This window comes from Macrobrachium rosenbergii, chromosome 1, assembly GCF_040412425.1.
Source record: "Macrobrachium rosenbergii isolate ZJJX-2024 chromosome 1, ASM4041242v1, whole genome shotgun sequence".
In the NCBI taxonomy this organism is placed as follows: domain Eukaryota; kingdom Metazoa; phylum Arthropoda; class Malacostraca; order Decapoda; family Palaemonidae; genus Macrobrachium; species Macrobrachium rosenbergii.
The window spans coordinates 48140296-48154357 of NC_089741.1; the positions used below are offsets into that span (position 1 = coordinate 48140296).

A 14062-nucleotide genomic window follows, 5' to 3' on the forward strand; every position below is an offset into this window, starting at 1 on the left:
GCTCACAGGCATTATTCCCGTACAAAACTTCCATCTACAAGGAACAAACAACAGGCATTACACAAACAAAAACCAAGACATTGTTGTCCGCCCCTATACAAGAGATAAAAGATTATGCATAAAGATTACACAACAGACTGATTAAAAAAAAAAAGGCTGAAAATTCCTCCCTGACAAAGAAATGATTGAGAGGAGGAGAACCAAACCACCGCACGGCCTTGAAGGAAGAGAAGGTGCAGTGAGAGTTTGTATGCTTTGTAACCTGAAGTGTTAATGATATCCCGCTGAAGAGGTTCCTTCGCGCCGGCGGGGCAAGGAAGGATAGCAGGACGCGCAGGTGGTCTCTTACCTAAGGCGTAGGCTTGAGTTTTTATTATTTTTTTTATCACTTCTGCAGCACAGGACAATTTGTTTATTTCCATTATTTCCATTATTGTTATTGTGTGTGTGTGTGTGTGTGTTATATTTAATTCTCACAGGACGACGTGATGGGGTGAAGATATGGCAACTATAAAGATATATTATTATTATTGTTATTGTTATTATTATTATTATTATCTAATTCTCTTAGGACGACTTGATGAAGTGAAGGGATGGTAACTGCAAATGAATGTGATTATTATTATTATTATTATTATTATTATTAACGATGTACCTTCTTAAGGGGGTAAAGACAACGCTATGGGAATAGACCGGCAAAAAATTCTAACACAGAGAGCATCAATAAATAAATAAATAAAATGTGCGCCAATTACATACAACGTATAGTCCGTACCATATTGCAGAAGTAATTAAGACTTCTCGGGCCAAATTCATTTTACAACGCAAACACACATATTGGAAAGTGTTTACCTGTATATCACAAAAATCTCATTAATCCAAAATTGCATGTCCTCTATCACACAAACTCATTACGATTATGAATGACATAATTGTGGACTGTATTTTACAATGCAAATACAGGATACACTATTCATCGTAATGAAGTATAACCTCCTTCCTCGGTCTCTCTCTCCCGACTACATTAATTCCACTACACGTTACGTACGAGCGAGTACAAAGGGCGACGTGTGCAGCCCGACACACGGAGAAGGCGTGAAGCCAGCAGAAACCAGAAGCGCCTAAACGCGTGAAAATGTGTTGTCCTTCTGAAGGTTGGGGAACTTTCCCTTTTATAGGTGGAAAAAAAATTGAAAGGGCATTTGTAAAAATAAGAATTCTTTCGGGATAATTTGTTAAGAATCTAAGAAACTGCCTTCGTTTCCTCGCGTATGGGAACAAAAAATAGAAATCATGCAGTTTTCCTTTATCGGGAGAACTTGCTACTGGTGTCGCAGAAGGAAAGGTCAGCAAGGCCGGAAAGTCAAGTAAGCGGCTAATTCAAACAGACACATTTAAAATATTTACATATTAACATTTAAAGCCCGTTAAATTGCTTTGCTAGTTCCCACATTCACGAGGAAGATTAAAAATCATCACAAATAAACTGCAACTGCAATGTGTTCTAAAGCGCATCCTTATTCATTAAATTAAGCCTACTGACTAAAGTATAATCCAAATTACAATTCCTACGAAGTATTTAACACACATTTCAAACAATGCAGAGCACTGGTTCCCAGACTGACAAACTGAGCAATTACTTATTTCAGGTAACCTTATCAAACTATATAATTCTGATGTAAATAACAGAGTAAACCGCACTAAAATATGTTAAGTAAATTACGAAATATTATCAAAACTAGCAGGATGAATCAGTTACTGCATTCAATCGACCTGGCATTAAAAATTAATGAAATTCGACTGCAACGTCTTTTATATAATCTTTTATATTTATATTTTTTTTTTATATTTTGCCTCTATATCTTTCAACCTTTTTCTATTTTAATCACGGAGCGAACCAGACGATGAACACGCCCACTGAACCGGAGCACATTAAACCCGTTCGACAAGAGAAAAAAAAAAAAAAGAAACTGGAACTCAACTAACTTCTCATGAATTTATTAGGGCTCTGGGCAAAAGTAACCTGAATACCTACCTACCCACAAGGCTCACAAGGGGAAAAACACAGAAACAATAAGACCAACTCGGCGCATTCCAGCGCATTACTTCCGTTCCTGTTTAATTGCATTACGGCAATAGCGCGGTCTAGCTAACGTACAGGAAATGGAAAAAAAAAATAACTTACTACGTACTGAATAAAAAGTCTGCAAAAGTATATTATTAAGGTATGTTATTACTGTGCCGTAAGCGGGAACCGCATTCCATTCAGCTGGCCATATAATGTGACTCCTCCGCTTGGCACAAAATTACGACGCTCTCTGGTGCCTCCTTTGCCGAGTTATATGAGTTAAAAAATAATTGATTCCTAGAGAGTTTCAGAATGTGTGTGTGTGTGTGTGTGATTATGGGAATATTTCCTTCATTGCACAATAGATGCGTGTATAAAAGAGAGGGGATGGGGAATATTTTCTTCGCGTTATTAGGTGCATGTATAAAAAGAGAGAGAGAGAGAGAGAGAGAGAGAGAGAGAGAGAGAGAGAGAGAGAGAGAGAGAGAGAGAGAGAGAGAGAGGGGGAGACAGGGAATATTTTCTTCGTGTTATTAGATGCATGTATAAAAAGGGAGAGGGAGAGAGAGAGAGAGAGAGAGAGAGAGAGAGAGAGAGAGAGAGAGAGAGAGAGAGATTAAGCAGCGAGTAATACACAGAATTCACATCAGCAACAACAATAATAATAGCAAATAATAATGGTAATAAGTACACTTACACTTCCCATCAACTACCCAAGCACTTCTGGCCTCTTATCACCACATAAACAAGCCAGAGAGTCCCTCTTCAGCACTGATATATCATCACATGCAAATGAAAAAATAATATTTAAAGAAAAAAAATTAAACACATAAAGAAGGAAGCATAAACATTTACAGTCAAAACAGATTGAAGCACTTATCACCTCCGTATTTGTTATCTTAAAATATAAGAGACATGTCATGTATTTCTTTTTATTTATCTGCATAAAGTCTATCATAATATTTAAGGCTATTCAATAAAATCACTTTTAAATGTAGTGTCACTTAATGCAAACAGGATTCATAAATTACGCTCATACAGTAACGTCACAGTCCAGGATAAACATTTCTAATAGGATGAAATTTGTTTCACTTATACACAGACTTTATAATGATGTCTGCCTAGATTTAAGTAACGTGTGAAAAAACTTGTAATTATTTTTTAAAAAAAAAAGGCCAATTTCGAGCAAAGGACAATACTACCTCTCATAAAAAAATGTTAAAATGGAGAAGACAATTTCATTTCAAGGTCATGTAAGTTAGACCCTTATAATATAAAGAAACACCTGTTAATAATAAAAATTAAACATTTCCGAATTCCTCATGATCACAAAATCTAATTACAACCAAAAATTTCAATTTCAGATTTAGGCAAAGAAACCCAAAACCCGCGACTAAAATTAATGAAAAAGGCAGGATCAATTAACTTTTAATCATGACATCGAACCAATATCAATCGACGGCCACCTCGCTAAACTTCCGAATTTAAATGTACTAATAAAAATAGTGTATGACACTTTAGTTTAATTAAAAAATTTAGAAAAAATCACTCAATTTCCGTAACATCAATGGGAATAAAAATGTAAAAAAAAAAAAAAAGATTTGATAGCTCGAACATCAATGGTAATAAAAATTTTACAAAAACAATAAAAAAAATTTATTTGATAGCCCTAACTTCAATGGAAATGAAAACTCTAGAGAAAACCAGGTCTGATAACCCTAACATCAATGGGAATAAAATGTATGGGATTCCTAGCGCCACTCCAGACAGAATAAAAGAAAAAAAAATTTATCGACGAACTTTCAACTAAATCATTACTGTCAAATTAAAAAAATAAAAAAAACGGTGATTAGTCGTGACCTAAAGCCGAATTCGATCCACAGTCGTCCTCGCTAAACAAACTTCTTGTGTATTCCTCAGCAAGGTCGACATTTGCGGGGCCGTCGAGATGTCACCGCTGGTCCTTGCTTCTTTCTACTATAGCATCCTCCCCTCACCTCTCATTCCTCTTCTCTTTCGTCAGCCATCGGAGAGTGAAAGTCAGATCGCAACGGGAGATAAGAGGCAGTAAAAACAATGCAGTGGCCGTGAAGAACAAACAGACGGCAGGATGAAGTAAGTGAATGATTTGGGAGTTTTAATTGTCTGGCACCGCTTAAGAGGAAAAAAAGGACGGTGGTTCTCGTTGCGCACGTCGTAGGAGAGAGAGAGAGAGAGAGAGAGAGAGAGAGAGAGAGAGAGAGAGAGAGAGAGAGAGAGAGAGAGAGAGAGAGAGAGAGAGAGAGCGTGTATCAGCTAAAGAAAATCTGACGCTGAAAGGAAATGAAATATAGACAAGATAAGGTTCTATTATAAAAAAAAAGTGGAAAATCGTATACACACACACACACAAACACACACATAACTTTACAAACTTGTGTGACAAATACCTTGACCTGATTAAATATAATAAATGTATTCAAATTACCTACGACACCTTCACCACCAAATAAACAGGGCAACATTGATACTCAAGTATGAATGTCTCAAGCATCCATTCCTTTATCAATGAAACTGTCATAACCTTGCTCTGTAGCCCAGTCCCGTTCAGGGAAGACGTCCTGCCTTTCAGTATTAGCTACATCCTCATTCTCCTCTTAACACAGCCTCGCTTGTTTTAAGGAACTGCGAGAAGACAAACAACCTTCATTCAAAACAAACTGTCTCCTGTTAACGATAAAACCTAGTCTACAAAAATACCGTGATGATTTGTTCCGGGTAACAGTCACAAATATAGCAGCCATGTTGAGATAATATGTTAACAATTTTACGATAAATTTCCATCATACATAAAAATAAAAAATCTAACATCAAAATAATAATAATAATAATAATAATAATAATAATAATAATAATAATAATAATAAATATGATGTCATCGACAAGGAAATAGACCGGATAAAAATCAATTTAATTATTTTATGAGCCTGATAAAAAAATGGAATTACTTTTAATTACTTTCATTCATTATTAACAATAAAACATTTACCATCAAAACAATAGCAAAGATAATTAATATGCCGTCATCGACAAGGAAATAGACCTGACAAAGAATAAGAGAATTATTCTAATCACATTACCAAACAGCGAAGAACTAAAAAGAGAATCACTGTACAACACCACCGGAAGTTCACGCGTACTCTACCAAAGCGATTTAAGGAGAAAGCAGAGGTGACGTCATCACCATAACTCATCCTGTCGTTAACATAAAGAGACCTGATAAAAACACGGAGTCAACAGGTTCATGAACACTTTTTGAGAGGAAGCTTCAGAATGCAACGTCAATGATCTACGAGCACACACACAAACATACAAAACACACATTATATATATATATATATATATATATATATATATATATATATATATATATATATATATATATATATATATATATATATATATATATATATATATATATATATATATATATATATATATATATATATATATATATATATATATATATATATACTCACACACACACATACTTATGTGTATATATTATTATAATAATAATAAATATAGACAGACAGATAGATATAATATTTATGTTGTCTACATTTTTAACAAGACTCTAATATTCAGGTTGTTGCTTCGACCCTGAACACATTTACCAGCGTTCAGGGCCGAATCAAAGGTCGAAATGTGATATTTTCCCTTGTCGATATTATATGGGACTGCACACACTTCTCGAACTCATAAATTAAATTAACAGTATATTAGAAACGTCACAATTAAAATCATGAATGAATTTTACTTCCGCATATTTTAAAAATTCCTCGACATCACAGCTCCAAATCTCGACAAAAATTCCGCAACGCCCGGGAAAAAAAAAAAGCGATAAAGAAAATTAGATAAACATGACATTTCCCTGAATCCACGAGGACGGAAAAACCTCCGAGTTCAAAGATGGCCGAGGCAAAATGAGTAAGGATAGAAAGCACACTTCTTGCAGGATACGCCAACGTGCTTGCAAGGCACAGGTGACAAACAGGAAGCGATGAGGATTGAGGACAGACAATCTCTCTGATCAGTCAAGCCAACAGTCCACGACCAATCAATCAAGCACATATAAGATTTCCAACGAAACAAGATTTGGTGACTGACTATAAGAGCACGTGACAGACAAGCAAAGTTTGGAATCCTTTCAAGCCTGTATCATGGACTAGAAAGGATAGGTTAAGTTATTGATGAAATAATAATAATAATAATAATAATAATAATAATAATAATAATAATAATAATAATAATAATAATAATAATAATAATAAAAGGCAAACGATAATAACGATGGTGAGGATGATCAAGGCAACAATAATATTGGTCAATAATGATAATGATAATGTATTGTTGAAAATGATATGGAGTTTTCTCTATCTTTCTAATAACTGCTTTTTCAGGGTTACTGCATTCTGCCAGTAACTCGCCGATATTCGTTATTCTTTGAAGAGAAAAATAGTGCCAAATTGGGTTTGCTTTAATTAGGAAGAATACACTGTAATAATAATAATAATAATAATAATAACACTGTCACAACTGTATCATTCAATGCAGCAACGTGTATGAAATTCCACGAATAATCTTGCCCTACATATACCCAAGCATATCAATTATTATCAATTCTTAAAAAAAAAAAAACAAAGACTAAGATTTTAAGGAAGTCTCCTCCTCCTCCTCCTCCTCGTGAATCGAACACTGGTCACTAAGTTTGGGAGATGAACGCTCTTAAACCGCGCCACGTGGATAGAGTAAGAGAGAAGACTCAAAAGTATTACTTCCACTAACAAGATAAGCAAATCATATTTAGGACAAATGTGCTGCTATATTCACCACACAACAACAACAACAACAACAGAATACATTTAAATTAAAAATAAAATAGGGAGAAAATCTCCGTTGTGACAGCATAATTTTTTAAAATTAAGAGTGACGTAGCTCTATTAATAATTAAAATCAACTTTTAAAGAGTTAGTATTTTCTAGCTCTAAATTAACTGAATTTAGCCCAAACTGGAGAGAGAGAGAGAGAGAGAGAGAGAGAGAGAGAGAGAGAGAGAGAGAGAGAGAGAGAGAGAAAGAATGTACTAAGTGGAAATAAAAGATAAAAAAAAAACCGTGTGGCGACAGGTAAATTTAGAAGTGAATCGAACTTAAGAACAGAAACCTAAAAAATATCAGAAAGAGATAAAAATAACCGAAAATGTAAAAAAAAAAAAAAAAAAAATGGAGACGGCAGTAAAACAGAATTCCAAAAGTGGGAAAAAGATTTAAAAAATACTTAAATAAAAAAAAAGTTTGCAGTATCCCATCAAGGCAGCAAAACCATAAGCCCAGTGCACCCCCCCCCTCCCCCAACGCAGACCTCACTTGTGGCAGACAGGAGAGCCACACACATACACGCGCGCGCGCGCACAACACACACACACACAAAAGCGCACGAGCGAGCACGTCAGGTGGCTCTCACCTACAGCAACTCGATGTTCCGGTAGTTAGATTGGAATGTGTGGGAAGTGGGTCGCCTGCTACGTGGACCGTCCCGTTGCCGTAAATTTTTGGGTGGTCCGCCTGCAGAGGCCGTCCGGGCACTCGTGAAGGACATTATTATTATTATTATTATTATTATTATTATTATTATTATTATTATTCAGAAGACGAACACATGGGCCAAAGTGGGTCAGGCTGCAGGATTAGGAAGGTAAACGAAAGAGACGATAGGAAAATAAACGCACGCCTTGATGAAAACAGGACCACTAATACTGAGAGAGAGAGAGAGAGAGAGAGAGAGAGAGAGAGAGAGAGAGAGAGAGAGAGAGAGAGAGAGAGGGAGCAAGGACGACCATAATATGATCCGCTGCAACCAAAACACCTTCAGAATGAGTCTGCAATCTCCCCTTGGATGACGCCGCTCTCAAACTAATATATCCACAAGGGAAGCGTGGCCTGGCATTCATCCCAAACTCGGCCAGCCCAGCTGCCATGTCAGTACAGTCAAGCACTGCAACTGATATATACAAGGGAGAATATGGTCAATGTCGATAATTAAGTATAAACTTATCACCCTGGGTATGATTACCACTTTATACTACAGAACTTGGGCTTACGTGTTCCCACTTCACCAAGGTCAGTCACGAATTCGGACAAAAGGAGAATATAGATAGATAGAATATAGGACATAGGCCAAAGGCCAAGTACTGGGATCTACGACGTCATTCAGCGATGAAACGGAAACTGACAGTAAGAAGGTTTGAAAGGTGTAACAGGAGGAAAACCTCGCAACTGCATTATGAAACAATGTTTAGAGAGGCGGAAAGTCAGATGGACGAAAGAGAAGATGAACGGAGGTACAGTAAAAGAAATGAAAGAGATTGCAGCTAGGGGCCGAAGGGACGCTGCAAAGACCCGTAAGTAATTCCTACAGTACACCACGTGAAAAGCGAATATAGATCTCAAATCCTTAATAAAAGACGAGAGGTGAGTACGAGGTTAACGACACACAAACAAACTCTAAAAATCCGAGTTTATTTTGATATCAAAGGCTATTCGGTTCAAATACCAAACCCTATCGTACGTGACTATCACATTTTGCGGTTCGAACCCGGATGACATCAGAATTTCCCAAAGGAAGTGTTGACTCAATCGTATAGAATGTCATTGTCCCAATTCAATACTCTACAGTGTATTGGGTAGCAAAAATATACTAACTTGCATCCAGGCTCTGATCACACGTAACCAGAAGAAATCAGTGCCGCTAGATGGTCACTTACAACAAAGGTACTAACTCAGGGATTCCAATTATCCACTGACTAAGGCAACCTAACCCCAAACAAGGCAAATCAGCATTTCGATTCTTGTTTAAATGGACAGATTATTCAGTTAATAAAAGAAAGTGGTGGTGGGTGTCGGGATACAATTCATAATCAAAGGACAATTATTCTGGGACGTTTGGCAACATTAAACCATAAGTGTTAACCTTTAGGTTGAATTGAATTGAACTGAATATAGAATTAAGGCCACAGGCCAAGCACTGGGACCTATGAGGTCATTCCCGCTGAGACGGAAATTGACAGTAAAAGGTTTGAAAGGTGTAACAGGAGGAAAATCTCGCAGTTGCACTGTGAATCAATTGTTAGGAGAGGGTGGAAAGTAAGATGCAAGAAAGAGAACATGAAAGGAGGTACAGTAAAAGGAACGAAAGGGGTTGCAGCTAGGGGCCGAAGGCACGCTGCAAAGAACCGTAAGTAACGCCTACAATGCACCAGCCTTTAGGTTGGAAAACAGAATAAATTTATGAATCCTTTTATTTCTTTATTTATTATTTCAGAAAATATATGGGTTCACGTCTTTCCCACAGTGAAAGAGCTTGACTTGAGGATTCACGCACCTCTGGTCGCACAAGCAGCTCTGGACTGAATTTACTACATCTAAGCAACGATTAAACTCGTCCGCATTCCTTATCTTCTTTATATAATTTAACTCTTTAACTATAAAAATCTAGTAAGTCGCGAGTTTTAGGCAACATTAACCACTAATGTGCCGCCAATTCATAATCGGTTAATCACCCCACTGTCTTCTCAAGAAGATGACCAGTATCACAATTAAAGATCAACGACAATATCATAAGGTCTTGTTAACTTTTAATTATACTCCCAAAGATATTTCAATGGTTTCCTGGGTAAAATTTCTTTAGCTCACTCAATAAAAACTTTAGTTTTGAAAACTGAAACACATTAAATTTAAAAATCACCTCTGTTATTGCGAGTAACGGGAATTAAAGCAAGGAATGGTGGACCACACATGCGATGACAAGCCTGCCTCTTCAAGTGAAGCAGATTATAATATAAAGAAAGATGCAATATAATAAGGAAAAAAAAGTAGAGCTCCCCATCTCCATAAAAACTTACTTACTTTCTCTCTCTCTCTCTCTCTCTCTCTCTCTCTCTCTCTCTCTCTCTCTCTCTCAATAGCTTTACGTGTGTGAGAACTCCACGCCTTAAAATGCCACAAATGCCAGTAATAATATGAGTGGCAGCGTCGTGTTCATGCAGAGAGAGAGAGAGAGAGAGAGAGAGAGAGAGAGAGAGAGAGAGAGAGAGAGAGAGAGAGAGAGAGGGTAGGGGGGGAGGGGTATCCCTACTATCGAAACCCACAACAACAATGAAGGTACAAAAAATTAAATGGCCACCCTCCACTTGGGTACATTTTACACATTCTATAAGCGCTCCTCTTCACTTAAAGGTTAAGATTACTTGAGCCATCCGATTCATCCAACCCTGAAATGAGAAGAGGCACCGAAACGGCACTTCCCTTTTAAGATATGAAATTAAAAAAACTGTTCGACGTCTCCATATGCTTTTATAATCGTCATAATTTTGATGCTGCTTATTGTTCTTTAATTATGAGAAAATGCTTTTTATTTATTTGGTCACAGAAACAGAAACACTTATTTTAAAGGCTACTACTACTACTACTACTACTACTACTACTACTAATAATAATAATAATAATAATAATAATAACCCTATACTGCAGTACTTTCCAAAGCTGCGAATTGAAATAAACAATTGCACAGCTATGTTAATGAAATCACCAAAGACATACACCATCTAAAAGTTGTTTTAAATCTTCCCCGGTATCTTTTTTCTTTCAAGTTACCGAAATGTAAACCCGACAAACATTCTTTCTCGCCGGCATGAAAGGATTCAAAACGAGTCTGAAATAATGACTGCGGTGAGACCAGAAGAAAACTTTCGGTTCTATGCATACCATATGTTGGACGCGCAACTGTCAGCTTTTTAGAGAGAGAGAGAGAGAGAGAGAGAGAGAGAGAGAGAGAGAGAGAGAGAGAGAGAGAGAGAGAGAGAGAGACTGGTTCAATTGCGGTCGTTGGGAACAGGAGGTATAATTACGTCCATGAAATTAATGATGTAAATATTTACATTGCACGTACAGTTTCTCTCCCCTCAGACACATCTTTAGCGCTAACTCGACACCTGGGCAGAAATAAATTAGCATTACGCACTTTTTCTTTTGTAACTTACGCTTTGCCCCTTTAATTTAAAAGGTCTGTTATTTTAAAGGTTTCCAGATGCCGAAAGAGATCCATGGTTATGTAACTGTACAAATATATTTAAAAATAAAACTCTACACAGAGCTCACAAGAAAGGGGTTTCTAGAATCTATACAGATACTCGAAAGCCTTCAGTGCAGTTTCATTTATTAATATATTAGTACATATCGTGACTGTGGATTTTTATTTTTATCAATTTACGACTCTTGCTACTATGAGTATTTTTTTAAGACTTGGAAACTTTAGAAACATTAATTTTTCCGTATAATCTAAAACCACACTGAAGCATATCACACACAGCTTAACAATCTAGCAACCTCGACGACAAATTTACATACAGAGGACTAACCCACCACATTCCTACATGAAAATAAATTAAAATATACAAATAACAAAAAATACATGGCGAGACGGACATACTCAGGGAACGCACGTGCAAGCCATTGCCAGGCACCAGCTTTCTTAAAGCAAATCTAATCAATGGATCATAAACACGAACTGACATCTGGTTCGTCAGAAGGAATCTCTCTCTCTCTTATCAGATGTCGCAGACCTCGTCTCTTATCCGGAGGCATGGCAATTACTGTCATCAGCGTTCAATTGAAAGATCTTTGAAGTGCTTGGACTGCAAGTAAATTGTTGCTACTCACCCGAATAACGCTGTAAGTTTCAAAGTTTCACGTGCACTTCATAGTAGGTCACATACCTGTGGAAGAAAATAGAATTTGATTAGAGATTTGCACTATTCAGATGCTGAACTACGATTTAATGCTAGAAAACATTTATCAATCATGATTAAGGTATAAAATATCAATAGTCACTATTATTATTATTATTATTATTATTATTATTATTATTATTATTATTATTATTATATATTATTATCATTATTATTATTACTATTTATTATTATTATTATTCTTATAATTATTAATATTATTACTTATATTCATAATTATTACTGTTAACATTTTTCTTATTATTAACCTATGTGCGATTATATAAATAAATAATAATTTTGGCAAAATAAAGACAAACACAAACAATAAAAAAAATCCACTCAATAACAAAAGGCGAAAAACGTCAACGAAAAAAAGACATTAAACTTAAATCATCCTTTACAACTTGGAAAAAACAGCATCGTCAGTAAGTGCCACAAAATAGGCCCCAAAAAAAAATATATAAAATGGGAGTTCCAAATGGGAGAAGATCAAGGGTGTCACTGAAAAGGCTTCCAGCAATGGCATTTTGACACGAAAACGGATTTTATTTGGAGATGATATCATTCGCTCACGGACAGGTTTCTTCCTAGTCGAGGCATTTCAGGCTGTCCTCTGGTTGGCTGGTGGCATAAATACCGCTAGTGTCCTCCTAGTTACTTTACTAGCAGCAACTACCATCTGATGATGACATCTGTTGCCTGGCTAGCAGCAACAGTTATATCAGAGTCAGTTTGCTTGCTTATAGCAACAGTAGCATTTGATGCATATGTCTTTTTGGCTAGTAGTAATAACGATGTATTTAACTTCTTCGGTACCAGCAATACCAAATTACACTGTCTATGCTATTAGCAATATTGACATTAAAAGATGCCACATAATCATTTTGTAAGTACCAAAAACACCGGAAGATTTAATTACTGCTCCTAAAAATAACAATATCCCACCCAGCCGGCGTTAATCACAGACATGGGAGGCAAAAGGAGACTGGCGGCCTATATATTTCACAAGGGCTAACATTTGACACTTGCCCGTTCTGAAAGACAACAATAATCACTGCTGTTGAGGAGATTAGTAAACATAAAAAAAAAACAGTTAGAGAGAGGCTGGTATTCGAAATCCTTACGACTATCTACTACTACTACTACTACTACTACTACTACTACTACTACTACTACTACTGCTGCTGCCAATTTCCCATTACCTTCTGTTACTTCTTCGAATGAACACCACATTCTTTGGAAGCCTGAATTTCAAGTCAATGGCAGCTGTGGGCTTGTTTCATATGAATAGGGTTCATCTTCTGAATATTAATAATAATAAGATCTTCTACTACTACTACTACTACTACTGCTGCTACTACAAACCATGCACAGCTTTCAAGGAAATTCTTACCCATCATTTGATTAACAAACAAGAGACAAAGCAAATAAGACAAACAAATAACTGCAAATATAAGAGCACAGTAAAATTCTTTTTTTCTGCAGGGACCCAGAAACGATGATGACGTGATCTAAATGGCATAAACACAAGCGCACGGACGCACACGCACACACACACTCACAAACGCACAAAAACATCTTCCCCCTCTCTCACTTTTAATAAATGTCCACCAAAAGAACAGACACTACAGGAGAGAGAGAGAGAGAGAGAGAGAGAGAGAGAGAGAGAGAGAGAGAGAGAGAGAGAGAGAGGGGGGAGGAATTTATTTCAACTCGTCTCGAGTGGTGGAATTTACATTTGTGTTTGTGCGTTCGTCTGAATAATTTGTTTGTTTTTTATCTTTTACAGAATTACTTTTCAAAATTGTTTTAGCTTAATCGCCCTTGATCATCCAAATTATTTTCTATATCTTGTGGTAAGTTCTGATAGTGGCTGTTAGGAAATTTTATCTATATAAGTAAAATAAATTTCACATCAATTCCTCATACAACTTGAAACTTTTTCAATTTATAAAACCTCACTGATCGATCGACTGACCTCAAGCTACTGAAAAAGTAATAAAAGAATGGACGTCAATGTTAAAAAAAATAAAAATAAACAATTCCTATTATTTCCTTCCGGAAATCTCGTACTGATACCGACATTCATTCTTCAAAAAGTAAATGCATTAATTAAAACTTAAAATACATAACACGAACTAAATAAAAACTTAAAAAGCACCACT

The 14062-nt window shown here is 36.2% G+C and overlaps 1 protein-coding gene across 10 annotated transcripts in view; it reads right to left on the reverse strand.

The window, feature by feature from the left end:
• fwd (phosphatidylinositol 4-kinase beta fwd) overlaps window positions 1–14062 on the reverse strand; it is a 428358-nt gene that overhangs the window by 103410 nt on the left and 310886 nt on the right. For 3 of the 10 annotated variants that reach the window (XM_067097432.1, XM_067098147.1, XM_067097526.1), the window contains exon 3: window positions 11827–11882. The exons of the other annotated variants lie outside the window; for them this stretch is intronic. The gene's annotated coding sequence lies outside the window, so the exon portion shown is untranslated. The remainder of the gene's footprint in view (window positions 1–11826; window positions 11883–14062) is intronic. 10 annotated transcript variants of the gene reach the window in all.